Source organism: Dromiciops gliroides, chromosome 2 (genome assembly GCF_019393635.1).
Source record: "Dromiciops gliroides isolate mDroGli1 chromosome 2, mDroGli1.pri, whole genome shotgun sequence".
NCBI classification, from domain to species: Eukaryota; Metazoa; Chordata; class Mammalia; order Microbiotheria; family Microbiotheriidae; genus Dromiciops; species Dromiciops gliroides.
In genome coordinates this window covers 365,047,519-365,074,225 of record NC_057862.1, presented here as the reverse complement: position 1 = coordinate 365,074,225, position 26,707 = coordinate 365,047,519, and the positions used below count along the sequence as shown (strand labels likewise).

Below are 26,707 nucleotides of genomic sequence, written 5' to 3'. Positions count from 1 at the left end.
TAAGATAAAAAGCTTCATTTTTTCTGTATCTTTTTCTTTCTGTTTTCTCTTTCCCTTCTTTATGCTCAATTCAATATCTATTTCCTAAACATGTATGTACAAGGGATTGAAATGGGGGTGGGGATGGGGAGAGAAATACAAAGACCAAATGGAAATCTCTTACCCTAAGGCGCTTATAATCTAGTTGGAGAGTAAAACAGGTATACAAACTAAAATAAAATAGTTGGTGATTAGAAGGTGTGAAGTGCTATGTGAATCCAACCTTGTTTATGCCTAGCGTTCAATATATACATGTGTGTGTATATACAAATGTAGGCTGACTGGCTGGGGACTGAGGGAGGGCAACAGAGTGGCAAAATCCTACAAACTTATTTAAAATCTTTCTGGGAAGAAATAGTATTCTAAGTAGAGAGCTGATTACAGATGATGAGTTATGCAATAAAAACCAGAGAATTAGCAAAGAAACAAATGAGGAATTGCTTCAGTAAAGGAGTAGAATACAAAATAAACAAAAACCACCAGCATTTTACACATTACTAACAAAAACTAGGAAGAACTATTAGAAAAAGAAATTCCATTCAAAATAACTGAAATTCATAAAAAATATGGATATTAACCTACCAAACACACACAGATTTACAAATGTAAACAGACACACCCCCTACAAAATGGCCATTACATAAATAAAGGTATAAATAATTGGAGAAAAATTCAATGTTTGTAACCTGGGTTGCACCCATACAATAAAAATGAAGCTACTATCTGAATTAAATTAGAGTTATACCAAACTATCAGTGGTTACTATATAGAACAAGACAAAAAAATTACAAAATTCACTTGGAAGAACAAAAATTTTTTAATTCAAGAGAAAATAAAAAATGAAAATGATCTCACATTATGCAGCATTAGTTATCAAAAACATCTGGTATTGGCTTTAAAAAAACTAGACAAATCACTAGCAAGGGCTACTTAAGATCTAGACACAAATTATCAGAATAATATGAACAGTTTAAAAAGGATCACAAAATACTAACCATATGGAAAATGAGATGGATCCTATACAAAACAGAACTCTTCACTTTTTTTTTGCCTCAAAACTAATCCTTTCTAAACTTTCCTATTTCTATGAAAGGTACCACCATCTCTCCAGTCACTCATTTTCACAATCTCAGTGTCTTTTTTGACCCTTCACTTTCCTCACTGCACCCCGAATCCAACCAATTACCAAAATTTTAATTCTCCCTCTAAAACATCTCTCCTATCTGTCCTCTTCTCTCCATTCATATGGCCACCATCCTGGTTCAAAACCCTTATAGAGTCTTACCTATCCCAGTGTAAGGGCCTCCTAACTGGTCTATCCTGTCTCTGGCTTCCCATACTCCTCCCCTTCACCCTCCCAAGTTGCCAACATGATATTCCTAAATTTTAAGTCTGATCATGTCACACCCCCTGCTTTGAGAAGTTTCGATAGCTCCCAACTGCCTCTAGGATCAAGTCCTAAGTGCTCTGGCATTTAAAGCTCTTCACAATCTGTCCTCCACTCCACCCTACTGTCCAGACTTACACACAGACAAGTCTGTGTGCAACTGCATAGTCCAGTGCAACTGGGCTTCTTCCTGTCCCTTATACAGGATATTCATTCTCTTTCTCTATGCCTTTATAAAGGTATCCACATACTTCTCTCCTCTGCCTCTTTGCCCAGCTTCCCAGGAAGCTTGGCTCAAAGCACCAAATTCACCATGAGCACTATCTCCTTAGCTGCAATTACCTTCTATCTGCTTAGGATGTGTTCTCTAAGTGTTTAGATGTATCTATATTGTCTTCCCCCATGAAATGGAAGTTCCTCTAGAGCTGGGGCTGTTTCCCATTGCCTTTTTATCCCCAGAGCTCAGCATAGCGCTTGTAGCAAGTAGTTAATGAATGTTTCTTGATGAAGAGAAATACAAATTAAAACAACGTTCAGGCATGACCTCATAGCCACCAGATTGGAATAGACGACAAAGAATGGAAATCACACAAGAGGGGTCGGAAGCTAATGTTCATTTGGCAAAGCTCTGAACTAACTGGTATAACCATATTGGGAAAACACTTTGGAAGTAGTCAAGAAAAGGCAATAAACCATAGCTTCCAGCTAGCAATCCCACTATTGATACAGATCCCACTGACAGAAAGAAAAGTCTCATGATGCTCTGATATTCATAGTAACACTTTTTATAGTAGCAAAAAGCTAGAAACAAAGTCATGTGTCCAGGACCTCATGGACATCTAAGCAAATTATGTAATATTATGGATCCTTAGGAGGAATACACACACACACACACACACACACACACACACACACACACGTATGTATGTGTATATATACATATATATGAGGAACTCAGAAAAATGCCAAGCAAATTGTATGAACGCTGAGCAGGAAGCAGAACCAGGAGACAATGTATATAATGCCTTTTCTTTCTAGCTTAGACCTATGATTTCACTCCAGTGAGGAAACACTACTAATGGCAAATCAGCATCTACTTGGCAACAAATGAAAGAGGTAAGTGTAGGTTATATGGAAGAAAAACTTGCTAAAAACTAAAGTGCCCTGCTACAAGTCTTCAAGCAGAGGCTGAATGATCCCTGATTGGGCATGTTGTGTGTGATACAGATTCTTCTGAGGCATGAGTTGGACATGGTGGCTAATAACACGTCTTTTACAACTCTAAATTGTATCGGTGAAAATTCTATGACAGGTTCACTGACAAAACTAAGACATTAAATTTGTCTTAAAAAAAAAACAAAAAACCTATATATAGAACCACTTATTCAAGAGGGAATCAAAACTTCCTTAAAGGAAACAACAGCAATGACTTCAGAGGAATGTTTGAGTATTCTCTAAGGAAGTAGATGAAAGTAAGGAAGACAACAATTCCAAATATAAAACCCAGACAATATGAGAGGCATTAAAAACTATTTCTAATTCTACAGGCTTAAGTTCAAAACCAGCAACTGAATTCAACAGATATTTGTTGACCACCTAATAAGTACAAAGACCCTATTTTAGGCCCTGTAGAAGATATAAAGAATAACCAAGTGGCATCTTTGTTGGACACAGAAGTCTTGTAAAAAGATAATATTAAAAATGTTTTTAGGGCCAGATGATAGAGGACTCTGAAAGCACTATATTATCTGGAAGGGAAAAGAGGATAAAGAATTGCAGTTAGAAAGACCTGCATTCAAATTTGGCACCTGTGACACAACAGTTGTACAATCACGGTCAAATCATTTAACTTCTCTAAGCCTCAGTTTCTTCATCTATAAAACAGTGACGTTGCCTGTAGAAAGAATAACCTGGCATAGGTGGCTAGAGGGCCAGCTTTCTAATCAGAAAGACCTGGGTTTAAGTCCTATCTCTAACACATATAGCTGTGTTAACTTTAGGCAAGTCATTTCATGTCTCAGAGCTTCAGACAACTCTAAGAATAAAAGTTTCAGTAGAGTTGCCAATCTTCACTAGAGAAAGGAGCTTCTACTTCAAAAATTCCCTACATGAAGGAATCACAAATCCAGACCAAAAACAAAACAAAACAAACAAAAACCCAACCCACAAATTCCTGTAATACCTACCCATCTTACAGGGTCATCATAAGTTCAAAAGAGAAAAATGTATGAAGAGTACTATGTAAAGCTTCAAGTCCTATGGCCATTAATGCCAACTGAGAGTCTTGTGTTGATCCTATAGGCAAGAGGAGATTTTGCATGATGAAACTGGATCTAGTAGTGGTCTGCAGGCTGACTGGAGGTGAGGGGGGAGAAAAAGAAAGTGGAAACAAAGCTTACAATAGCCCATGAATAAGATAAAACCTGAATTAAGGCAATAGCAAGGGAAAGAAAGGAAAGCAGAGATTCAAAAAGGAAGTTGAAGCCAAAATTAAAAAGAATTTTGTAAAATAAATCAAAACAACAAATAATTATCGAACACCTAGTTCATACATAGTGGATGTGGGAATCCCAGATAAAATCAAAGGTGTTTCCAGAAATTCTAGCATTGTTAGAAGAATGATGATAATAAGGGGGGGGGAGAAAGAAGGAAGCTGGTGGCAAGCTTAGACTGCTGAAAGAAGATGAAGAGTTTAGTTTTGTTATGCTGAATTTGAAATAACGAGTACATCCAAATACAAACATGACAAAATCTTAAAATGATAGAATTTTAGAGCTGAATGGATCTCAAGAGATTAATCTGGTCCATTCCCTTTATTTTATAAATAAGGAAACTGAAGCCCAGAGAGGGAACTAATTCGCTCAGTGTCAGAAGAAATGCCAACACTAAAACCTCAGGTTGACTGACACACATTCCATCTCTCTACTATACGAGGTTGTATTATACAAAGCTGAAAATAAGGAACAGCAGGCACTTGAGGGGGTCAGAGATACAGGGGCAGCCTTGGAACTTCTCTGTCATGGGAACACATGACATTTCTCAGGTGATATGTAGAGAAAGACACACAACTAGACCAGGCAACACATTCATAGCTTCCATACAGCAGCCCTGGGGTATCAAAAAAGTATCTTATGAATCCACTGAATATTTTGCTTTCTTCTGTTTCCCTCTGGCTATTTTCTACCACTTCGGTTTGAGAGCACATGGTAGAGGACTGAGAATATAGTAGGAGTTTATATGAACCACTTAGAGAAGACTGATGGAATATTCAAATAGGTTGAAGATTAAGAATAATTTATAGGATAAACAGTTAAAAGGCTTGAGGCATATAATGGAAATGAATTCTGCTTTATCTCTATATTCAAGAAGCATTTAATTTGATTTTGAATTGTTAAAATGTGCACAAAATAAACTATTTTTTTATCGCAATGTGCAAAAAACACCTAGAAACTCATGGGGTCAGATATCACAGCCATATTGCCCTCATATCCCTAGAGGCAGTATGACATACTATTAGATTAAAGTGCTGGGTTTGGAAGCAGGAAGAGTAGGATTCGAATTCCAGTCTGATCCAGGGCAAGTCACTTATAACCTCTATGTACCTCACAGTAAATCCCCAAGGTGGATCCACAGAATTAGAGCTGGAAGGAAGCTTGGAGGTCATCAGTCCAACTCCTTCATCTAAAGATGAAGTACTGAGGTCCCCAAAGGTGAAGGGATTTAGGAGCCAGGTGTTGATTTCCAGGAGACAACTTCCCTACCCAAAAGAGAGCAATTCATCTAATCCCAAACTGTGGGAAACAAAATAATCACAAGAAGAAACAAAGAAGAACAGGGACTCAAAATCAGCAGCTAAAGATTTTGCTTTTTGCTCTTACCTTAAAAACTATTTGTTTAGTGATGTCTAGAATGCCACAACTACTCAGGAACCACTATGAAAAAGAATATAAATGTGGTCTCCTCATGAATGCAGGGAATGTAAGATTTTCCAATTCCCATCAAATGAAACTATGGGATTATTTGTAGATGGAAAGAAAAAAAAACTGGAATAGGGATTATGCTAGAATTTCTCTATTTTAAAATTCCATGATGAAACCTGGATACAATATCTCTCTCATATAAGATCTCATGCTTCTGCAGGGAGATACTGCACTCTGTGCACACCTCCAAAATTAATACTTTCTCAATGCAGTGTTCCACTTGGATTCAAATATATTGCCTTAGAGGTAAGAATTTTTGCTTGCTGTTTTTTCCCTTTGTTTACATTTTGCTTTGTAACATCAATATTTGAGGGTGAAAATGTGTAGGTTCTCTCTGTCCTCTGTCCTTTTTTTTCTCCTCACAAGAAAAATAAGAGCTGGGGCAGCTAGGTGGTGCAGTGGACAAAGCACCAGCCCTGGATTCAGGAAGACCTGAGTTCAAATCCTGCCCCAGACACTTGACATTATTAGCTGGGCAAGTCACTTAAACCTTCATTGCCCTGCAATAATAATAATAATCATAATAATAATATTTTTTAAAAATAAGAGCTAGAAAGCACTGTAGTATATGCAAAAATGGTATCTGTGGGGAAGTGAGAGAAACAGCAAGATGCTACATAACTTCGGGGTAAGGGTGGTGGTGGTGGTAGCAAACTAAGAAGCAAAGGACTCTTCTAGAACCAAGTTCAGTCAAGTATTTTATTAAGTGCCACTATGCGTCTAGACTGTGGAGTCATTTAGGTAATAATTTTCATGCTTCTTCCAGTACAATGACATTACTGATTTTGTTATTACTCCCAGAAAAAGAACAATCTATGGAAGATGTGTGTATGTGGGGTGAGAGAGGAGTGGAAGTGGTTTTTACACACAGGGCAATAGGAGAGGTGGTAGCAGGATGAACCATTGGATAGGCCCAATGTCATGTCCTATAGATGACTGGATGAATTGGAAAGATGGTCTAGGACTGGAGTGGATAAGTGGACCGAGATAGTTTTCAATCAACCATCAAAGGTACCAGGTATATCTTTCAACTGTGAGAGAACAGAAAGCAGTTTCATTTGTATTGGACTGACAACAGGCATGTGATACCCAACAATAAGAGTTTAGGTTCTAAGAATCTGGCTATAGTATATACAACAAATTTCACCTATTTCATTAGGTGAAAGTAATGATAAGAAGCAGCCAATCAGTAACTAGCAGAAATGAGGTAACACTTCCCAGAGCCCTTCCAGAGGTTCCATGATACAAAAGCATGGTCCAGGAATTTCCTACACTGTCTTACAAAAGCTACACCAAGAAGGAAACCTCACAAAGCACTGATCTCAGTCAATACCTGTATTTCCAATGCTTCAATATCATCATCTTTATCTGAGAATACAATTCAAGGCAAAAAGTTGTCTTTTAAATCACAGAATTACAATGCTAACCTGAAGAAGTGGTTCTTGAACTTTTTCCATTAACGATATGAAATTGAAAGAACTCTTACACTACCTTAATCTACTTGCACTTGGCACCCAAAAGTCTGCTCTCAGGGATGACAGAAATGGGAGAAATTCTGAGAATGTGAGCTTAAAATCTAATTGGGAGGGGGACAGCTAGGTGGCACAGTGGATAAGCACTGGCCCTGGATTCAGGAGAGACCTGAGTTCAAATCTGGCTCAGACACTTGATACTTACTAGCTGTGTAACCCTGGGCACGTCACTTAACCCTCATTGCCCTGCCCCCCCCCCCCACAAAATAAAAATCTAATTGGGGAAATAGAACTAAATACATAAAAACATGCATAGTATCTAATTGAATCCAAAAGTAGTTGAGGTAAAAGGACAAAAAACTGATTAGGGCTAGTCTTCAAGGAGCATAGATTCTACTGGAAGAATCAACAAGTGCATACATGAGTGTAGATAAAATAAACACAAGGTAATTGAGGGGCAAGGTACTAACAGCTGAGAAGGAGATCAAGAAAGACCTCATATAAGAAGTGTTTGAACGTGGTTTTTGAAGTAAGCTAGGTATCCCAGGAGGGGAAGGTGAAAAAGAACATTCCAAACTGAACAACAGGCTAAGTAAAGGTGCAGGAGAAGGAGACTGACTGGAGAACATCAAAGAAACTGTTATGACTAGAACATACATTCACTGTGGCGGTGAGGATGGTGTGGTGGTTAATGTGAAATCAATCAATCAATGAATAAACATGTATTAAGCACCAGACACTATGCTGAGTGCTGCAGATATAAAAAAGAGACAAAAGCAGTCCCTACCCTCAAGGAGTTCATAATCTATTGTGTGCTGCACTTCACACTCTTCATCTACAACCTTTCAAGTGAAAGAAACAAAGTATGTTTCACTAGTACTCTTGAACCAAAGATTCTACCTTCTCATTTTATAGATGAGAAAACTGAGACTCAGAAAGCCACACAATGTGGCAAACTGAGAGTCAAACCAAATCCCCTAACTTCAAGACCAAGGTTTTCTCCACTACTACAACATGATGTTGCTCATAAGATTTCTTATTATCCCTTCTATAACAGATGGATTCAATTTCTAGATAACTGGTCTTTTGCACATTAGTTAATAATTGTCACTACATACAACATACTATGTGCAAACCACTAGGTGTGAGGGCATGAGGAAATACAAATACCAAGTTTAGGTTCCTCACCTCAAGGAAGGGAAATGAGACAGCCTATACATAATATTACAAGACAACTAGATCAGAGGTTTGTAAACCAAAATGCTATGCAAGGTCCAAGAGAGGAGGTGGTATTTCAGATATCTGTGACAGATTCTGTGGAAGAAGTAGCATGTGAACTTGATTGTAATTCGATCAACCAGCAAGCACTATGGTAAGTGCTGGAGATAGAAAGACAAGAATGAAACAATGCCTACTCTCTAGAAGTTTACACCCTATAGGGGAAGACAACACATGCACACTTAAGAACATACAGAAATAAATCCAAATAAATACAAGGTAGATTAAGGAGGTAGCTTCTCAGGAAAGATGCTCCAGCGACCCCAGATTTATTCCACACAGATTTTGTTCACCTTATAATACAGAGTTTCTTGAATTCTATAGATTTACTACAGCCTACATCCGAGAACCTTACCCCAATCTGGAAGCTACCTAGTCAACTCTAATTCTTATGACCCAAAGACAATGGTGCACTCTTTTAGAGAGAGTACTGCAGGAAGCATCATCCTTCACTCCCCACCCCCACCACCCACACCACTAATTTTTGCTGTAGTTGTTACTGTTGTTTTGGGGAAAGGAAGACTAGGAGAAGGACACAAGGACAAAACATATTTGCTCTAGCACTCAGTACTTGCTTAAGTCAGATTCCCAAAGACTATCAACTAGTTTCCTTTGGGGTTTGCTCACTTAACCATACAATATAGCTCCTTATAGGATCAATCTTCTAAACTAAGCACCACTAAATATGACTCTCTAGACCACTTATTGTAATCTCTTCGGGAAACTTCTCCTTTACTATCTATACATGAAGTAAAGCTGTTAAAAAGTACAAACAGTTCTCTCTGTTTTGCTATATTTTTTGCTCCTCTATCACCATAGATGAAGACTTCATTTTCACCAATAACTTGTTCATTCCTTCATCTCCAACACCTAATTCATCAGGGACAAAAATTCACTTACTGAAGACACATGGGTGTCATCTAGTGGCCAAAAAGAGTAATAGCAGACTTCCTAATTTATATAATATAATCCAACTATATGGGCAGTGGGTGGAGAAATGGGCCACTGAGCTTCACTACATTACATAAGCATTACATAGCTGGGAGGAGAGAGAGAGAAGGAATGAGTAGTTCAAAGAATCACAAAATCTCAAAGTTGGAAAGGATCTTAGAGGCCACCTTCTAAACCATGGCCCTACATAGCTGGAAAGTGGTTATATAGAATTTGTTTGAAGACTTCTATCAAGGAGAAACACAATACCTCCAGAAAGAGCGCAATTTACTTCTGCATAGCTACAATTATTGGAGAGGCAGATAGGTCAGTAGACTGGGAAAAGGATCAGTAGACCTGGGAGTCTGGAGAGACCTGGGATTAAATCTTTCCTTCAACACAGGCAGTCACCTAACTTTCCAAGTCTCAATTCCTCATCTGTAAAATGGGGATAACCACATCTGTAGTACCTGCTAGTGCAAAGGCACAGAGACAATAGATGGAGTGTCCCATGTAAGAAACAAAGAGAGGCAAGTTTGGCTGGATTGTGGAGGATAGGAGGAAGAATAATATCCAATGAAGATGGAAAGGTAGGTTGGAGGGCTGGGGTTGCTCACCTTGCTTTCTCAAGCCAACTCCTCTAAAAAGCTGTTTCCACTATCTCCTGCTAACTTCTCCTCTCACTATTCAGTGCTTTACAATGTGATTTCTAATCAATGAAACCACTCTTCTCAAAGTTATCAATGACATCGTAACTACTAAATCTGGTGGTCTTTTCTCATCCTCATCTTCCCTGACCTATCTACTTCATCTGACACAGTTAATCACCCCCATCCTTCAGGATCCTCTCTCCCCTCTGGGTTTTGTGACACTTTCAGGGTTTTCCTCCTTCTCAGTCTCTTGATACCTCATTATTCACATCATATCCTTTAACTGTAAGTATTCCCCAAGGCTGTGTCTTGGGCCCTATTCTCTCTTTTCTTTAACCTCATATGGTTTTGTTCTTCCAGTCTTATTAAAGCCCATTTTCTTAATGAATCCTAAATACATTTTTGACTGTTTCTGCTTTAATACTTCTGGTCATACTGTTTTGCCCCAAAGGAATGCCCTTCCACCACCTGTGACTAATCAACAGAACTGGGGGGGGGGGGGAGAATGGGTATTTCAAAGACTCACAGAATCTCCAGATCTCCAGACCCTTTAATCATACCCAAAACAAGAATTTACTACAACAGAGCTGAGAAGTGATTATCTAGCTTTTGCTTTAAGACTTCTAGAGAGGAGAAACCTAATACCTCAGGGCAAAGCCACTTTACTTCTAGATGGCTAATTCTTTGAGAGCAGAGGGGTCAGTAGACTTGGGAATCTGCAGAGACCTGGGATCAAATCTTGCCCCTAACATGGGCAAGTCATTAACTTTTCTAAGTCTCAATTTCCTCATCCATTACTTCCTTCAGATTCAGTTCAATGTGCCATTTTTCCAAAATGCTTTTTGTTACTAACTTCTACCCACTGGTCTCATCCTATGAGTTAATCTTCTTAACTACAATGGTCAAGTCAAACAGTTTTTAAGTGATTCCTATGTGCCTGGCACCGTACTAAGATAAGACAGCCCCTGGCCTCATGGAGCTTACAGCATCACGGAGGCAAAACACCACATAAAAGGAAGTTAAAAGGGAAGAAAAAAGGATAGAAAAGGTAATTGTGAAGTGCTTGGTAGAGAGTCAGGAGTGAAGCCTAGAGAGGAATCAAGGCGTAGCCGGCCTCAGCGCTTTCCTTAAAATGGAGTTTCTGAGAGGAACCAGCCTATCAGAGGAAGGGGCTTTATTCTGCAAGGGCAGGGTTGTACTTCCAGTGCAAGAAGTCCAGTGGTGGGCGAACTTCCAGGCCGAGAAGGCATAGGAAAAGAAAGTCCAGACAAATCAGGAGGTCTGTCTGGAGAGGAAGGATAAGATACAACATTTCGTATCTTATCATTAATCATTAGCTTATGTTTTTGTTTTTTTCCTCATATGTTTGTCTTCTCTGTAACTTAAGAATAAATAAAGCACAAAAGCCATGTCTACTTGGCATGAGTTGGACAAGATGGTCACTGAGGTCCCTTCAGCTTTCAAACTTGGAGCTTCTACTGCTTTGGTATAATTCATAGGGCTGCAAATAAGAGTTGAGCAGAATAAAAGAATCGTAGAGCTACAATAAATGTCTGCAGTCCACACCAATCTCCTCATTTGAAAGGATGAAGAAATTAAGGCATTTTATTACTGTGGAATTCTAGTTTCCTCTGTGGTAAAAAGGTCCCTAAGGTACCCTCTGGCCTTAATCATATGTTCCCATGAGATTCAGATTGAGTTTGACTTCCAGTTGGGGTTAAAGGCCAGGTCTCCTGATTCTTGTCCAATATTCATTATACTACACTATATTATGCTTAATAAAAAAAAAGTGAGTAGAAATGCGAGTTGTACAGAATTTAAATTAAAAATATCTATTAAGGGCCTACTATGTACAAAGTATTATGACAAGTGTTAACAATAAGAAAAACTGAAGGAATCCTTGCTCTCAAGAAGCATGCATATTTTACTAAGGGAACACTAATATATGTATGTGCTCGCGCGAACACACACACACACACGTCTAAGTGGAGAAAAAAAATTAGGGAGCAAATGGAGGGTCCAAAAAGGCTTAGTGGAAGAAATTTTATCCTTAAGAAAAATGAGGATTCCAAGAAACAGAGATGAAGAGAGAGCGCACACCCCCTTCTTCCGTCAGCTGGTTCTGCCCAGAAATTCCATTTTAAGCAAAGCACTGAGGAAGTACAAGGGGGGAAACTTATAGAGGAGGGAGATGGAGACTCTAGTTTGGGGAAGAACTGGCAATCCAGTTTCATTGAAACAAGCACTTTATGAAGAAGAGCAACTTGACAGTATGTAAAGACAGGTAGGAACCATATTACAGATGGCCTTAAGGCTAAGGAATTTACAGCAAGAATAAAAATATTATGACAACTTTTTAAGTATGTTCCTTTCAATAATCGTATTTTATCCTCTCTTATTCATTTAAAGTAGGCAGTGCAGCCATCATCGCTGAGTTAATAATGAGAAGGACTGAAGCACAGAGGGGCTAACTTACTTGTAAAGAAAGATGGGACTTAGAACTTAGGTCTAGGGACAACTCATCCTAGATTTTTTTCCATTAGATATTTCTTTTTTACTGGATCCTTGATTTGAAGGCACTCCCAAATGAGAAGCTTTCTCTATCAATCCAGATCCACACCTTTTAGCTTTTAGTTTCCTGGGGCACTAAAAGGTTAATGACTTGCCTAGATCACACACCCAATCTATGTGAGCAGCATGAGTTGAACCTACATCTTCAAGACCAGCTCTCTACTGATGCTATTTACTAGAAATAATACTAAATAACAAAAGTAGATCTTGCATTATTACACCAGGTTGCCTCTCACTTACGAGACAATGGTGCTTCATTTTTTGAAGCATTTTTTTTTCATAAAATGCCTAATTAACATATGATAAAAGACAGCATGGCAGAGTGTGAACATAATATGCCTCAGAAGCAGAAAAATGGGCCTCAAGCCTTGTCCCTGGTACATACACGCACTGGCTATGTGACTGTGGACTAACTCCTTAACCTCTCAGTGCTTTAGGCAATTATCTAAGTACATTTAAGCTATAAAGAAGTTTCCCCTGCAGTGACAGAAATAGTTTCCTCATCCAGGGAATTCCCACGACCAATAAACTCACAGCTCCAGTCTCTTTCCCATTATATGATACATTTTTATGATGATGATTTTGGAGATTACTTGATTCAAGTAGCACAGGAGCTCTGACTACGGCAAAAGGGCCAAATGAAAAGGGCTAGTGTATATTGGCAATGGGTTTTTAAATATTTTCAAGATCTTAAATTGAAAAAAAAAAAAATCCTCCAATCTAAGGACCTGAAGTAGACAAAGATACAGCCGAATGACATACAGGATGACCCTGCACGAGTCAGTTTCCTTCTCTTTCCTTCTTTAAGGTAAGAAGGTGAGATTATGTGATCTCTGAGATACCTCCTAGCTCTGACATTCTATGATTTGTAACGTGGAGGTTTAGAGGTACTCTTATGTGATGAGGGAGACTGTTGTTTCTTTGGTGCCAGGTACTAGTTACACTTCTAATTTAAATAAATGCCCTAAAACCACACAGCCATGATTTGGGTGCCTATGAAGAAAGAACACAACTGTTACATCCACCGGTCCACATCGGCTAAGGCAATGAGCAGATGTGGGAAGAATGTCAGCTACTTGGGGGCAGAGATTATTTCACCTTCATCTTTGCATGCCCAGTGCTTTTCACAATTAATAAATGCTTGCTGACTGAACTGAAAGTACGCTGCAAATACTTCTCTTCTAGCACTATCTGCTCTGACATCTGGAGTTCCTTTTGTCCTCAATAACTACAGAGGGAAATGATAGTTCTCCCAGGTCAAAGGACAAGCCAAGAGAACAAAAATAGATTTTAGAACTCAGAAGGGGCCAATTAAAGGGGAAAAAAAACAACTCGGGCTCTACAAGTGAAGAGAGTTGTCTCATAATTACAATATGTTGACTTCTGAGGGTAGAGATACAAGATCTCACTGACTTTTTTATACATCTCCCAAAGTCTAACACAGTTGGCCAATAAATACTTATTAGACATCTACTATGTGTCAGGCATTGTGCTAAGTGCTGGGAATATGAAGAAAGTCAAAAGACAGTCCTGTCTTTAAGGAGCTCATGATCTGATAGAGGAGTCTACGTGTAATCAACTACATACAAACAAGTACTATAAATAGGAAATAATTAATACAGAGAAGGCACTAGAATTAAGAGAGATTAGGAAAGGTTTCCTGTAGAAGGTAGGATTTAAACTGGGACTTGAAGGAAGCCAGGGAAGCCAGGATCTAAGAGGGAGGAGGGAGAGCACTCCAGGTGTGGAAAACAGCCAGTGAAAATGCCTGGGGTGGGAGATGGAGTGTCTTGCATAAGAAACAGCAAGGAGGCTGCTATCACTGGATCAAAAGAGTAAGCAACAGGGGTGTAAGGTGCAAGAAGACTGAAAGGTGGGGAAGGGGAGGCCAGTTCACAAAGAGCTCTGAACCCCAGAGGACTGTGTAGTTCATCTTGGAGGTGATAGTCATTAGAGTTTATTGCAGGGAAGAGGGAGTGATACAGCTGGACCCACACTTAAGAAAAGTCAAATTTGGTGGCTGAGTGTAAGATGAACTAGAGAGGAGAAACTTGAGGCAGGCAGACCTACTGGCAGGTTACCGTCCAAGCAGGAAGAGATGAAAGCCTGCAGCAGGGCAGTGACAGAATCAGAGAAGGGAAGGGAAAGAAGGGTACACAAGAGATGTCATGAAAGTAAAGCTGACAGTCCTTGGCAACAGATTGAATATGAGAAGTGAGAGTAAGGAGTCGAGGATGACTGAAGTTAGGAGTCTGAGATATTGGGAGAATGATGGTGACCTCGACAGTAAGAGAAACATTTGCAAGTGGGGCAGAGCTTGGGGAGAACGATAATGAGTTCAGTTTTGGACATGCTGAGTTTAAGGTGTCCATCGACTATGTAGTTCAAGACATCTAATAGGAGGTAAGCAGAAGTTAGGAGTGGATAAGCAGATTTGAGAATCACCAGTATGGGGATGATTTAATCTTTGGAGCTGATGAGATCACTAAGTAGTACAAGGAGAGATGAGGGCCCAGAAAGAATCCCCAGTACAAAAAATTAGTGGGGGACACCTACCATTAGTGGACACGACCTAGTCAGAGCCAGCAAAGGAGACTCAGAAAGAGAGGATAAATAAGTAGGAGAATCAGAAGAGCAGTGTCCCAAAAACCTGGAGAACCAAGAAGAGGGTGACTGGCAGTGTCAAAGGTTGCAGAGAAGTCATAAATGATGAAGATTTAGTAAAGGCCATTAGAGTTGGCAATTAAGAGATCACTGGTAACTTTGGAAACAATTTTGGTTGAATGATGAGATTAAAAACCAGGTAAAAAGAGGAAAGGAAGTGGAGGTATCTATTGTAAAGAGCTTGCTCATTTAGCCACAAAATGGAGGAGAAAAATGGGATAATAGTGGGAATAAAAGGATAAAGGCAAGGATTTTTGAGAATGGGGGAGACATAGGCATGTTTGTAGGCAGTAGGGAAGCAGCCATTGGAGAGGGAGAGACTGAAGATAAGCGAGAGAATGAGGATGATACAGTGAGCAATCTGCTGGAAGAGATAGGACAGAATGAGATCACCTATGCAGGGAGAAGAGCACACAGTGCTCACAAAATCTATGTTGGCACTGAACTGCTGGAAAAACAATACGTTTCTGAGCTATTTACCCACTAAAGACAGGTAACATTAAACCATCTACACACACTTCCCTTATAAGTAATTGGACAGATTTGTAGCTAACTAAGGTTACAAAGAAAATATGTGCTCAACAAAGCTAACTAATGACTTGAACCTACACGACATGCTTTATGGGAACTTAACAACCACAGTACAATTTTATTATCCTGGGTGAAAAGAGACTGTTACAGAATCATAGATTTTGAGCAGGAAGGGATTTTACAGGTTATTTAGCCCAAACTTCTTAGTTTATGATGAAGAAATTGGAAGTTCTGAGAAGAGACAGTAATGTCACAAAAAAAGCCAGAGAGGAATGTCCAGGAGTAAAGGGTAGTCAACAGTTTCAACATGGAGAGGTGAAGTCAAGAAGGATCACGAACAAGGAAAGATCATCAAATTCAGCAAGCAGGAAATGTTATTGTCTTTGAAAAGAAACAGCTTTAGTTGAGTGATGAGGTCAAAAGCCATCCTTGTAGAGTGCTGAAGAGAAAGTAAGAAGAAAGGAATTTGAGGCAACACGTTTGTCTGAGAAAGGGAGGAGAAATATAGGATGACAGTCAATATATCAGCACCTAAACATCAGGAAATCCAAATGTATACTCTCAACTTCCCAGAAAATTAGTAACTACCACTAGCTAAATTCAGTTGGCCAGATTTGACAATACCAAATGTCCTGCTTCAGTCTTTTCTCTCTATGGATTATCCTCACTCCAGTTCCCTCACATGGCACATGCTACACATGCTTCTGCTCAAAGCAGCTAGGTCTAGGTGAAAAAAAAAAAAAAAAAAGAAGAAAAAAAACCAACCCAGGCTAGAAGCCAAATCCAGGATGTTAAAATTTTTTAAATTATGAACTTAACCAAACAAACACAAAAAAGAACAAGAAAAAATTATATGAAACTATGAAACTCATTACCTATGTTTTTAAAGTTTGTATTAAACATGACTAATGAGGAAATATGTTTAACATGATTGTACATATATAGCCTATATCAGATTGGGTGCTGTCTTGTGGAGGGAAGGGAGAAAGGGAGAAAAATTTGGAATCAAAATCTTATAAAAACAAATGTTGAAAACTATCTTTACATGTAACTGGGAAAAAATACTATTAAGATTGGAAAAAGTTTGTATAAATTTAACATAATTTTCCCCTTTTGTGTACTGCCTTTTGAAGCATTTAATTAAGATGTTCCACTCCTAGAGGTTTGGGATTATATCTGTTTACCATTTACTTCTATAGTGCTCATTATAATATCATACAAAGATGAGATTTCTAATGGATTTGGGGGGGGGGGTCAGCAGGGCAATGAGGGTTAAGTGACTTGCTCAGGGTCACACAGCTAGTGAGTGTCAAGTGTCTGAGGCCACATTTGGACTCAGGTCCTCCTGAATCCAGGTCCAGTGCTTTATCCACTGTGCCACCTAGCTGCCCCAAAGATGAGCTTTTTAATGGACTTTTTTTGCTGTTTACATTATGACTGAAAATTCTAGGTCAGATATCTACAACCTTTGGTCTTAGGAACTCACACAATTCCCTAGAGACTTGCGTTCAGTCCTTGAGGCAAGTAACTGCACAAATTATACTGACATTAAGACTAAAAGTAATTCATACAAACAATTGTGGGTAAATAATATAAATAAGTTAGGTCTACTCACTATGACAAATGGAATCAGTATTAAAATTTTAGAACAAAACTGGTAGTCTTAATCACTATGATCCTTTTTATCATTAAAGTCACCGTTGTTCTAAATTCAGAAAAGTCAATTTTTTTGCCCAGTCATGATTCCCACTTCTCTCTGAACCACTCTATACAGTCGCCAAAATAATCTTTACAGTGACACCATGTAATTCTCACATTCGAAAATTGCCAGTGGCTTTCTATTTCCTTTAGGATAAAATATAAACTCTTCGGACCAGCATTTAGATCCCTCCACAATTGGTTCTAACCTACCTTATCAACCTTATTTCATATTGCTCTTCTTAACATACTCCAATTCTTTAGCCAAACTGGTGCACTAATTGTTTTCCAAACTCTTCATTCCTTTATTAGTATCCATACCTTTCACATCCAGCAGTCTGACCCCTAGGCCTAGAATGCTTTTCCTTCCACATCTCTACCTCTTAGAATCTTTCCATCAAGATTCCACTCAGGTGCTCCCTCCCACAAGAAGCCTTGCTCTTCTCAAATTACTTTACCTATCTGGGTACACACAATATTCCTCTACTAGAAGTAAGCTCTTTGAGGTGGAAACTTTTATTTTCAACTTCAATTGATTCATGATCTCATCCATGATGGTACTGTGTCCTGATGATGTAAGATTCTTGTTCACATGCTGTCACAAATCCTCTGGAGAAGGTCTATGCGACATGCTAAAAGCTATCCTTTAAGTCTTTTGACATTTCATGGGTACCACAGCAGACCTTGGGCTGTTCATCTGTGTATCCATTTGAAGCCACTTTTTGCAGTAAAGTTATTGCTGTTAATACGCTTCAGGCCACTTATATCCACCAAGTATCTCTTCACTGCCCTTTGGGCTAAGTCAATTTTAATTCTTGGAAGACTGTGGTGCTCTACACTTGGCAGTCTTATAGCATAACTGGAAGAACACTGGCATTAAAAAGATGGATTTTTCTGTCAGAAAGTAGATTGAGATCACTCAAAATGTTATGTAATTTCTCAAATGCTGTGTGGTCTCTTCTATTACCCATACTATGAAGTTCTAGGCCCAGCAATCTGTTCATTTATAGTCCTCGTCCAAGCAATATGTGATCAATGGTCTACCCAGCCAACTGCATGTCATAATTTGGTCAATAAGTATTCTTCATATATTAGGCTTTTACTTATGGATTGTGAGGACTCTTTTAGTTAGACGTGTGGCTACGGTCTTACTGAGGAGGCTCTTTGAATACTTATGGGTTGATGAAATCAGCAGCATTTCATCCATAAAGAAATGTAGCCTTACCATCTATGGTGAGTCTATCTTCCATTTGGATTTATTACAGGATATGATCCAAAACAGTGGCAAGCACTAGTGGTAAACACATCTTCCTGATACATCCCTCAATTTATATTGACAGACTCATGGTTTAAATAATAATGTAGGGTACCTGAGGCCATGCCCCATTTCCTACTGCTTTGCTGCTTAAATCCCATGCAAAGGTTACTTTGCATTAAACACTTAATAACAAATCTGCTTCCTTTCTTAGAATGTGAAATAATAGAAATATCTGAATGGCCCAGATCTCTTGAAGAAGTGGTTTGCCACTGTCAAAGAACAAGTTCATCACAAGAGTCTAAATGGAGAAGGGATTGGTAAGGTTCTCAAGATTCTGTTGATTGTGTAAAGCCCTGGAACAAAGCAGAGACTCCTAAATGAGATCTAATGCAATCAAGAGATAAGCCTATGCCAAGACAAACCCAGGAACTCTATGAACACAACTACCAAACACTCTTCACACAAATCAAATCAGATCTAAATAATTGGAAAGATATCAATTGCTCATGGATAGGCAGAGCTAATATAGTAAAAATGACAATACTGCCTAAATTAATTTACTTATTCAGTGCCATACCAATCAGACTACCTAAAAATTATTTTATACAGCTAGAAAAAATAATAACAAAATTCATCTGGAAAAACAAAAAATCAAGAATATCCAGGGGAAATAATGAAAAAAAATTCACAGGAAGGTGGGTTAGCGGTACCAAACCTGGAGCTTTACTATAAAGCGGCAGTCATCAAAACTATCTGGTACTGGCTAAAAAATAGAGTGGTAGATCAATGGAATAGGCTAGGCTCAGGAAATGCAGTAGTAAATGACACTAGTAATGTAGTGTTTGATAAACCCAAAGACTCCAGCTTCTGGAATAGGAACTCAGTATTTGACAAAAACTGCTGGGAAAACTGGAAGATAGTATGGCAGAAATTAGGCATAGACCAACATCTTACACCTTATACTAAAATAAGGTCAAAATGGATACATGATTTAGACATAAGAGGTGATACCATAGGTAAATTAGGAGAGAAAGGAATAGTATACCTATCAGATCTTTGGAAAGGAAAACAGTTTTTGACCAAACAAGAGATAGAGTATATTATAAAATGCAAAATGGATGATTTTGATTATATTAAATTAAAAAATTTTTGTACAAACAGAAGCAATGCATCCAAAACTGGAAGGGAGGCAGAAAGCTGGGAAACAATTTTTGAGGCCAGTGCTTCTGATAAAGGCCTCATCTCTAAAATATATAGGGAATTAAATCAATTTACAAGAATCCAAGTCATTCCCAATTGAGAAATGGTCAAAGGATATGAACAGGCAGTTTTCTGATGAAGAAACCAAAGCTATCTATTCCCATATGAAAAAATGCTCTAAATCTCTAATGATTAGAGAGATGCAAATTAAAACAACTCTGAGGTACCACCTGACACCTATCAGATTGGCTAAAATGACAAAAAAGGAAGATAATAAATGTTGGAGAGGCTGTGGGAAAATTGGAACACTAATGCATTGTTGGTGGAGCTGTGAGCTGATCCAACCATTCTGGAGAGCAATTTGGAATTATGCCCAAAGGGCAATAAAGCTGTGCATACCCTTTGACCCAGCAAATCCACTTTTAGGTCTTTTGCCCAAAGAAATCATGGAAGGGGGAAAGGGACCCACATGTACAAAAATATTTATAGCTGCTCTTTACGTGGTAGCAAGGAATTGGAAGTTGAGGGGGTGCCCATCAATTGGGAATGGCTGGACAAGTTGTGGTATATGAATACAATGGAATACTATTGTGCTGTAAGAAATGATGAGCAGGAGAGTTCAGAGAAACCTGGAGGGTCTTACGTGAGCTGATGATGAGTGAGATGAGCAGAACCAGAAGAACATTGTACACAGTATCATCAACATTGAGTGTTGACCTACTGTGATGGACTATATTCTTCTCACCAATGCAATGGTACAGAAGAGTTCCAGGGAACTCATGATAGAAGAGGATCTCCAAATCCAAGAAAAAAAAGAAAGAAAGAACTGTGGAGTATAGATGCTGATTGAACCATATTATTTCTTTTGTTTTGGGTGCTGTTGGTTTTTTTTTTCTTTCTATTTTGAGGTTTTGCATCACTGCTCTGATTCTTTCTCTTGTAACAGGATTAATGCAGAAATAGGATTAATGTTATTATGTGTATATATATGTGTGTGTATATATATATATCTATATGTATATGTATAGAGATATATAGATATAACCTATATCAGATTACCTGCTGTCTAGGGGAGGGGGGGGGGGAGGGGTGGGAGGGAGAAAAATCTGAAATTGTAAAGCATGTATAAACAAAAGTTGAGAACTATCTTTACATGTAATGGAAAAAATAAAATACCTCAAAAAAAAAAAAAGAATTCAAAAAAAAAAAAAAAAGAGATAAGCCTAACTATCTTCATATCTAACTACTTAGATGAAGAACACCTACTGTCCTGACTAGGAAATGTTGGACTGACAATGACAGAACTAGTACTTTTACTCTGGACAGGCACTGAATATAGACAATAAGCCAGTTTCAGAATTGAACAAAAAGAAGTAAATAGGCTGGACTGTCTTTTAGATACTGCACCATGCTTTTAATGAACTCAAACTTCTCCCTGAAACAAAAGCCCTTGAATATCAATATTCTTTTTTTTTTCTTTTTTTGGCAGGGCAATGAGGGTTAAGTGACTTGCCCAGGGTCACACAGCTACTAAGTGTCAAGTGTCTGAGGCTGGATTTGAACTCAGGTCTTCCTGAATCCAGGGCAGGTGCTTTATCCACTGCACCACTTAGCTGCCTCCTCAATATTCTTCTAGTAAAGTTAAACAGCTGTGAGTCAAGGAATACTACAGTCTCTGAGGAATAAAAGTTGCCTACCTCTCAGAACTAACGGAGATGGACATAGTGTGCATTAGATGGCTGCAGCAAATTATCACAGAACTACACAGGAGAAGCGTCATGAAGGACATCATCAGAGATTTTTAACTAGAAAAGGAAATATGCTAGTTCTATAGTGAGAGGAAAAATTCATGTGCTCCACTTTTATTCAAACAATATCAAGGTAGCTAGAACTAGCACACTAGGTGGATTCCATGTTGATGGCATAGCCAAAAGGAGTGTCATATGAAGAGAAAGTACAGATGGGCTGTGTTGTGCATGACTAAAGAAAGTGCCCATATTAATAAGACATAGAGATAAATGAGCATTTATATGATACTTCAATGAACATACAATCTCAGTGACACTTCAACTGGAGATATTCCAACTCATTTACACTTTCCCATTCTGAGCAATTCATGTCTGTGTTCTTTCACAAAGTCTCCATAAAAAAACATCACCCAATGAGCTAAAGGTCTTCTCTAAATCTTAAACCTTTTTGAGTCATGGACTCTTTTGGCATCTGGTGAAATCTTTTGATCCCTTCTCAGAATATGTTATTTATAGTCATAATTAAAGGAAATGCTAAAAATTTCAGTTAGAGATCAGTTAAAATAAAAATATCTTTTTCCATCTCAGTTCGTGTACCCCCCAAAATCTATCCATGGACCCTTTGGTAATCCATGGACAAGGGAAAAGGAAAGGAACAAGATTTAAGTACCTACTGTGCAGTAAACACTTTACAAATACTAAAACATTTGGTCCTCACAACAACCTGGGACATAGGTGCTAATATATTTTTGCAGTTGAAGAAACAGAGTTAGTTAAATGATTTGCCCAAGAATTGAGGTCTCAATGACTCAAATCCCTATACTACTTCACTGTCTCTAGCTGGGGTCCATGGACCCCAAGTTAAGAAGCTCTGTTCTAGAACTTTAATGTTACTATTAGTTCAACACTTGGTTGTCCATTTATTATTATCCCTTAATCTCACAATACCGTATCTTTGCCTGCCTACTTTTCTGATCATTTCTTGGATGGTCTCTCTTATGTGACTTCTTGATTATGTTTTTCTTTAGAGCCAGAATTATAACACTGATGGTCACTGACAAAGATTTTACCCTTATGATACCAAGAGTAAAATCAATGTTTGTACATGGCCTAAAAATGGTACTGTTTGGACAGCTAGGTGGTACAGTGGATAGAGCACCGGCCCTGGAGTCAGGAGTACCTGAGTTCAAATCCGGCCTCAGACACTTAACACTTACTAGCTGGGTGACCCTGGGCAAGTCACTTAACCCCAATTGCCTCACTAAAAAAACAAAAAACAAAAAACAAAAGAAAATGGCACTGTTCTTAGCACCCTCTGTCATACTTGCAGGGTGTTCTGCCACTGTCGCTGGAGAAGCAGAGGGGGCCTAGAGACAATGCTGATGAGTCATTTTGTATTTTTCTTCTGACAAAGTTCTACTCTGATTCCTACCTTATTATCATGGCATTGGTAACTGCATTCTCAAAAGCTATACCAAAAGAATGTAAGCTCTAATAGTTACTATACCACACTTGAAAAGTATCTAAGTATAATCTCATAAACATTATATCCTGGCCATTTGAGGACCAGTCTAGCCAAGTATAAAAAGGCCCATCACCACTAAATAGGTCTCTTGGTTGTTAACTATTCTGCCATTGCAGCTTATGAAACAAATGAAATAAGGTACTCCAAAGGATTAAGTATAGAGAAAGATAGAGGATTTCAAAATACCCACAGTTTAAAAAAGGGAAAAAAAATCAATGACAGAGCACCATAAGCAGAATGCAGAATGGCTAAAATTTTAAGGTGCTTAAAAGTTCTAAGTTGATAAATACTTACTTTTGAATAATCAAAAGATAAACGTGGTAGGTGCACAAAAGTAGTATAATCATTCAGTCAATAGAATTCTTCTCCTTATACTTCTGTTGGGGGAGACAAGACCTACATACATGAAACAAAATACAAGATAAGGTTGTGATCAGACTGGAAGGTTAAGTATAGACTAGAAATGACACAGGTAAGCTTTGAATATGGGCATACAATCAATCAACAAACACTTATTAAGTGTCATATGCCACTATGATAAGTGCTGGGGCAAAAATAAGAAAAATGAAACAGCTCCTCCTCTCAAGGAGCTCACATTCTACTGTTTCATAATGAAAGTAGCTCAAAGGTTAATAATACCATCCTTTTTCCTTCCCAACATAATTTTTATGGCCTGTAGGTTTGTTTAGTTTTGTTTGTTTTTTGTTTACAAGGTACTAGAATCATTATTATGAATCCTTTATCCTTCATGGTCTATTTCTTGAAGAAGGAAATCACACTATCAAGTTGTTATTGTGTACCAGAAAGCAAACAACTTACAAATACAAGCAAACAAAATTCTACAGAGGAAAAAACAGACTATCCTGGGAATGGAAAAGTTGGAATTTCACCAGAGTCCCTAAAACCTACATCCTCATAAAACTAAAGATGGGAAAATCCTTTAGGAACTAGAGAAATAGTAGTTAAAGTTCTATTTTTCCCCTTATTAAGTGGTAAGTGATAAATAGAATGTCTTTTTTTTTTTTTTTTGGTGAGGCAATTGGGGTTAAGTGACTTGCCCAGGGTGTGTAAAGTGTCTGAGGCCACATTTGAACTCAGGTCCTGCTCTATCCACTGCGCCACCTAGCTGCCCCTAAATAGAACATCTTAATTGAAATGTTTCTGTTTAAAAATAAACAAAACTCTCCGAAGACAATGGAGAGAGATCTCTAGGATACAAGACTGAAGTCAGTGAAATTATAATCATAGTAGGTGTTCAAGGCCTGAGAGAATAGATAAGTGCTCATTTAAAAGTACAGACTATAATACATAAAAATATCATGTTTGAATCTACAAAAACCAAAAATGGCCATGGATTCATCACATTTCAAACCTCTAAGCACTTCTGGGCTCAGAAATCAACACTGTGAAAATCAACCAGATAGATGAAGAATACCTCATTAGACTAATATTCATTTGGATGGATTTTGCTTATCAGTACCACAGAGCTTAGTGAGGCACTGCAGATGGATATTAAGGTGGATCCAAGATGGACTAGATCAGAAAAGGAATACAGGCTGCATTGCATCTAGGAAAACAATACCTCATTTTCAACAATCTTTTGCTCCTTGACACAAAAATGACCCATCTTTTTAACACTGGTATTCTTTTTTTTTTACTTAGCATTTTGTTTTCCCCCAATTACATGTAAAAGCAATTTTACATATATTTAAAAAATGTTGTGTTCCAGATTCTCTGCCTTCCTTCCTCCCCACCTCTGCTTTGAGAAGGTAAGCGATTCAATCTAAGTTATACATGTGTAGTCATGCAAACATTTCCATATTAGTAATGTTTTAAAATAAAACAGACAAAAAACCCTCAAGAAAAATAAAGTAAAAAAAATCATAACACTAGTATTCTTTCAGTGGTTGTAAGAACAGGACAATCTCTTTAAGAAATGAAAATGAATGTCACATAGAGGGCAATGGAGAGCTACAAGGTAGTTGTGAGCAGGCTCTAGCACATATCAAACAAAGAGCTTTAAAGGACTAAGAGTAAATGATATGTATGATCCAAAGAGAAAGGGCTGATCTTGGCATGAGGGATAACAGATGGACAGAAAGTCCAAGTGTTCCACAGGGAGCTTTACAATGCCAGGAGACGGCAAGAGAGAATCCTAGCATCCCCCCAATCAGCCAGTCACCTTCTATACTCACAACCAACACCCCAGTCTAGGGTCTTAGCAACTGTCCCCATGACCACTCTAATAGCCTTTGTAATTGGTTTCTTTCCTTCTAGTCTCTTCCCTCTAATCCACCCTCTGGACAAGTGCCACAGTAATCTTCCTACTTATGATGACACTGCCCTGCCCAAAAACCTTTAGTGATTCACCATCACTTCTAGAATAAAATACAAACTCTTTAGTCATAAATCTTAGTTCCTCCACAATTTGACTCTCCTCTGCCATCCCAGCCTCATTTTAAAACTACTACCCTTTCAACTTCAATATTCTAGCTAAATTTGACTACTGGTTTTGCAACCCTATTTTCCATCTCTCCCTCTTCCCCTTTCAGTGTTTTTGCATATTCCTTGTCCTATGACTGGAATGTCATCTCACCTCATCTCTGCAATTTAGAATCTTTGTCTTCTTTCTAGGTAAAGGTAGAAGGTGCCAACCCTTCCATGAAGTCCCACCTGGTTCCCCCTATTATTAATGTTCCCTTCCTCCTCAATTTTATCTATACCATACTTTTGTTATAAACCCCACCACGACCACCTCCACAAGAGCATACGTTCTTTGAGGATATGATTGTTTCCATTTTGTCTTTATAACCTTTAGCTTCCAGCACAAAGCCTCCTACATAGAAGGCACCTAGAAGAGTCTGTTGAATTAGTAAAGTGACAAATTACATAGGAATGAAAGCTATGATGCACATTACTCATGGCTCTTCACATATAAAATGAGACACATACATCCCATTGGTCAAATCAACGGTATGTCCAATACCAATCACAACTAAAGGAAGAGGAAGCTTGACAGTGGAATGACATCAGCATCAATACTTATGCAAAAAAAAAATTAATAATGTTCGCTGTTTCACGGCTGTCTGAGATTTCCTCCTTTATCATTCCCCAATATTAACACACACAGTAAAAGCTGTTAATTTATTTGGGGTAGATGTTACAACTAGTAAAAGTATTGACACTTATCTAAAAAGGCTAGCCACCAGGTCTGACCTATATGAGAATTCCTGGTGGGTGAATGGCTAGAAGAGAGAATGCTTTAAATTTCCAACTCTGGAGGAAGGCTTCTGCAGAGAACAAGCCAAATACCATGCCATAACTATCATTAGAATTAAAATCTCTAAATTAAAAAAAATCCTCAGCAGATGATTCATCTATTTTACGCATTATTTGTTGCAATAAAATTCCAATATAATAAAAGAATTAAGGAATTCCCCCACAAAAATGGATTTCTTTGTATCAGCATTTTACCTAAATTTCCAAGGAAGTATTATTATTAGGAATTTTACAGACTGAAGAATGACAAAGAATGGTAACTAAACAAACAAACAATTCTCTTAAAATAAAATAACCTAAACAGTTCATTTCTTACCCCAAGGGAAAGTATAAAGTGATTTAAATACTGCCTACAGGTATAACATTGGTCTTTTATAAGATGGAGATTAGTTAGCTGTTATCAGTTTCTCCCCAGTGAACATAATGTGACAGGAAGGTTTAAAAATACACAAGAACAGTTTAGATTATACATAATAAAGAATTTCCTTATAGTATAG

The 26,707-nt window shown here is 38.1% G+C and overlaps 1 protein-coding gene across 10 annotated transcripts in view; it reads right to left on the bottom strand.

Annotated features, from left to right (window-relative positions):
- CHD6 (chromodomain helicase DNA binding protein 6) overlaps nucleotides 1-26,707 on the bottom strand; it is a 197,470-nt gene that overhangs the window by 148,590 nt on the left and 22,173 nt on the right. For 8 of the 10 annotated variants that reach the window (XR_006354944.1, XM_043987068.1, XM_043987070.1 and 5 more), the window contains one exon: nucleotides 23,226-23,327. The exons of the other annotated variants lie outside the window; for them this stretch is intronic. The gene's annotated coding sequence lies outside the window, so the exon portion shown is untranslated. The remainder of the gene's footprint in view (nucleotides 1-23,225; nucleotides 23,328-26,707) is intronic. 10 annotated transcript variants of the gene reach the window in all.